General features: G+C 52.1%; 1 pseudogene; it reads left to right on the forward strand.

Moving 5' to 3' along the window:
- The first annotated feature begins 261 nt into the window (after nt 1–261).
- LOC102117329 (putative cystatin-9-like protein CST9LP1) lies at nt 262–3,446 on the forward strand (annotated as a pseudogene).
- The last annotated feature ends 856 nt before the right edge of the window (nt 3,447–4,302 follow it).

A 4,302-nucleotide genomic window follows, 5' to 3' on the forward strand; every position in this document is an offset into this window, starting at 1 on the left:
CTGCTCGTGCCCCCTGGGGTCCCTGATCTTTCTAACCCACCCCCGTGGTTGCTGTTACTTCTCCCTGGACAAGAGATGATGGAAACAGCTTTTTCTGGAGGAGGTGAAGCCACATTTGGGAGGGACAGATTGTAATGCCAGAGATAAGGCCTGGAGGGAGGAGTTTCCGCATGAGCTCAAGAGTTTAAGGGCCAGAACTGTGTGCAGTAGGTTCCTGCGGGAGTCCAGGCTGGGAAGGCTAGAGGCAGGGGTGCTTGCTGCGCCCTGCGCCATGTTGAGTCTACCGCAGAGCATGGCTCTGTCGTGGGTGCCACTGCTGCTTCTCTTCAGCTTCCAGCTCCTGGTTACCTATGCTTGGCGTTTCCAAGAGGAAGAGGAGTGGAATGACCAAAAACAAATTGCTGTGTATCTCCCTCCCACCCTGGAGTTTGCCGTGTACACATTCAACCAGCAGAGCAAGGACTGGTATGCCTACAAGCTGGTGCGTGTCCTGGATTCCTGGAAGGAGCAGGTTGGTGACCACGTCGTCTTCTTCCCTAGTGTCCAGCACAGGCTGCTGAGTGATGGGCAGGGGTGGGAGCGTGTGTGGCAGGGCTTAACCAGGACTCTTGGTTCACCATTTGTAGTCTAAACTTGTGTAAAATACAACCTCAGAAATTTGCTTTTTGTCTTTATGAAAGATATACATCATAATTTTTTGAGTCTAGATCTACTCAATACTAGATATATTATTCATCCTCCATGATTTTTATGGCATCACTTAACTGAAGAATGACCTCAAAATAAGGAAAACTGAGCAAATGATGCATCAGGTGAGGAAATGGGTCGCACAAAAAAATGTCCACAGACAGAAACTGAGAAACATTTCAAAGAAATTTAAAAATAGATAATTAGGAAAAGAGATAATCAGAGTAAAAGAAAGGGAAGACAGAGACAGAGACAGATAGGCAGAAAGAAACAGAAGGAGAGACAGAGAGACAAAGAGAGCTGATAATTCAGAAGTGAAAAAGAAGCACCATCAGCCCCGGGAGGCCGTGGTGAGGTCAGTTCTCTGATTTCCACCTGCTCTGGGCTCCTTGCTGCGTCCACACTTAATGAATTGAACATTGTGTTACACTCTTCCTCAGTCCATGGTCCTTAATCCTAAAATGTTCTCCTTTTAATGGAATCATTAAATGATTCAGGAATGTGTAGTTCATCCGGGCTGCAGGCATGAACAAATAAAATGCCCTCCTAGTGGAGAACTTCTGGTTTAGAGGGAGAAGGAGCATTGCTCTTCCTTTGTCAGCACCAAGAGCCTGCAAGAAGGGCAGGGGGACTCCAGTGCTGCACAGAGCTTAAGCTCTGGAAAGACTCTGTGCAAGGCCCTGGCTGGTTCCCTGCCCCCCGCCCTCTGGTGTGGAGCCTTCCACGTGGCTGCCCGGATGTGGCAACCCCAGAGTCAGTTGAGGGGCTGAGAGGAATGCATGCATGGGGAGGGAGTCTATGGCGTGGAATGAAATGGAGTGGGAAGGAGAGTGAGGAGAATTTCAGAGTGCACTTTGCAATAGGGCAGATGGTGTTTCTGAAAGCCATTGTCCCCAGGGTGTGTGCCTGTGTGTAGTGGGAGCGCTGGGCGGCATTCTTGCATTCCTCTTGCTGGAGGTCAGGTGGAAGGTTGGACAACACACTCTAGATGAGGCTCCCTCTGCCGCAGGGCTGAGGTTACCCTGAAAACTCATGGAGAGCTAACACCTTCCCGAGCGTGCAGCACGTGTCCTCTGAAAATGCAGCTGCAGGCTCACATGCCTGCTGGGAGTGAAGCCGGGTCTCATCATGGGAGACAAGGAGGTGAAGCTGGACATAGAGGATGCATTAATAGGGTTTGACAGGCTGTGTCTGTCCCAGGACCCACCACACATATTTGCTGTTTGCTCTTAACTCCTCAGTCTAGAGAAGGTCTCTGGGGTTTTACCTCCAGTGAGCTGATGCCAGGCCCATGTGCGAGCTCCCTAATAGAGGGGAGTGTCGAAGCCTCTTCCTACAAGGTCACATCTTCACAAGGAGTTACCTATGAGCAACTCAAAGAGTCTGTCCACTTTAATCTTTTTTTTATTCAACAGGGTTACGATAAGATGACATTCTCCATGAATCTGCAACTGGCCGAACCACATGCGGGAAATTTGAAGACGACATTGACAACTGCCCTTTTCAAGAGAGCCCAGAGCTGAACGATGTAAGACAAGACACCAGCTTCCCTCCTGGACACAGCTGTGGATGCCACATGGGGTGTGGTGTGGACACGGGCGCAACTGACAAAGAGACTTAGAGAAGTGAGCCCGCAGCAGCCTCTACCAGGTTGCTCTGCTTGTGCCTTAGTGGGGAGCATAGAGGGGCAGGCAGCCAGGGGTCCACTTGCAGGCTCCTGGCCAACTGGAGTTTCCTGACTCTGCCATGTCACACCACTGCAGCTGCCTGCACCCAGGGCACATGGCCTTCCGACTGCTCTTGCCCACTGGGGTCCTAGTCTCCTAGCCCTGAGTAGAGGCTGTCCTCTCTCTGGTCTTCCTCCCCAGCCTTCCTCTGCTTTTTGAAGAAAGAGCCTGGTGGGGATCCAACGTCACTTCTCTCTGAGTGTGCGGTTCTCAGGGCCCCCCTCCCCTGACCCAGAGTCTGAGGCAGGCAGAGGCTGAGGAGGGGCCTTACTGCCCTCTTTCCCTGGTCCTGTCCTGGCTCCTGCTGAGCTGCAGTGCCTGCCCTGGGGACAAGGACATAATGAACCCTGACACTGTGCACGACACATCTAGCATTACTCCATCCCCTTATCAGAGGATTAGGTAATAGGTTAAGTAATTGTTTAAATCTGAGAGCAGCTCCCTCTGGAATGGAGGGTGCCATGCTGTTCTTGGAGGGTGAAAGACACTGGACAGCCTGGGTTTCCCTGGAGGCTGCTGGCTGGGGAGGAGGGTGCTAATATAGGTGTTCCTTGTCAGGAGGGAGCCACAGATCACCCTGAAAGTCTGGAACAGCCCAGAACTCAGGCTGGAGGGCCATACTTGGGGGCCAGAGCCCAGCCCTGGGAATGGGCAAGATTGAGATGGAACCTGTGTTGATAGCAGAAGCCACAAGCTTCTGCGTCCCAAGCCCCCACCCACTGTCCCTTCCTGTGCTTGCTCCCTCAGACCCGCACCTGCTTCTTCACCATCGGAATAGAGCCCTGGAGGACACGGTTTGACCTCTGGAACAAGACATGCTCAGGCGGGCATTCCTGAGTGGGTCCTAGCCATGGGCCTGGCCACATGCTGTCCTCTCTTTTCCAGCACGTCGGCAGTTCCTCAGCATGGCCCTTCAGTGTCTGAGCAGCTCTGTGCTTGTGCGTTCTTACTTTCCACGTGTTAGGAGTTCATGCTGAGGTATTTTAGAAATTCTTCATTGTCTAAGTTCATCATGTGGTATACATCTTAACAATTGGCATTTTAAGAAGCTTTGTGTGCCGTGATTCTGGAGGGAGGGGCCTGGGCAGTTGATGGAGTTATTATCAGCAGGGCAGCCTCCTGGGCTCTCAGGGGTAAGTTTTTCTCCCCTGTTGGGCCTCCTGAGCCGCTTCCAGAGGCACAGCTAAGGTGCGTCTGAGCTGCCATCTCAGGGCCCCTTGCAGGCTGCAGAGGGGCAGTGAAGGTGGCCTCCCAGGGCACCGGATGTGCACATGGAGCAGGACAGGGACTCGGGATCCCACACAGCACATGTGACATTGGCACTAATGCTCAGGGTGCATGTATACCTAGTGTGTTAGCTGAGAATAGCCAGCAGCTATGGACACCCTGTCCACATCTCCCAGACCAGGCTTCAGCATGTATTTTCTGCAAAGATTTAAAGAGTAACTAATTTGATCTTTGTAGGCTTATAGTCACTTTCTCAGTCACCCAGCACTGCCTTTGTATATTGAAAGCAGCCATAGGCAATGCAAAAACAAATAAGAGCAGTTGTGTTCCAACAAGACTTTGTTTACACATGGAGACAAGCAGACTGGGCTGCTTTTGGTCCTCGGGCCATGGTTGCCAACCCCTAAGGTCAAGTCTGAGAGTCACACTCCATCTTCAGGAGGGAAGCAGGTGAATGTCCCAGTCTCCCAGCCTCCAGACCCCCGATTCAGAGGTGTGTGCCACATGGTTCTCAGAGCTCCCCAGCAGAATGAACGCCCCCGGCCCCAGAGTAACCCATCGAGAACAGACACCTTGTGTTTCCCTTCTCCATCTCCCTTTCTCACTTGTGCCTCCTGGGATCACCTCCAGATAAACCACCTGCACCCACCAGTCTGTGTTT

The sequence above is a fragment of the Macaca fascicularis genome, chromosome 10, assembly GCF_037993035.2.
Source record: "Macaca fascicularis isolate 582-1 chromosome 10, T2T-MFA8v1.1".
Classification (NCBI taxonomy): domain Eukaryota; kingdom Metazoa; phylum Chordata; class Mammalia; order Primates; family Cercopithecidae; genus Macaca; species Macaca fascicularis.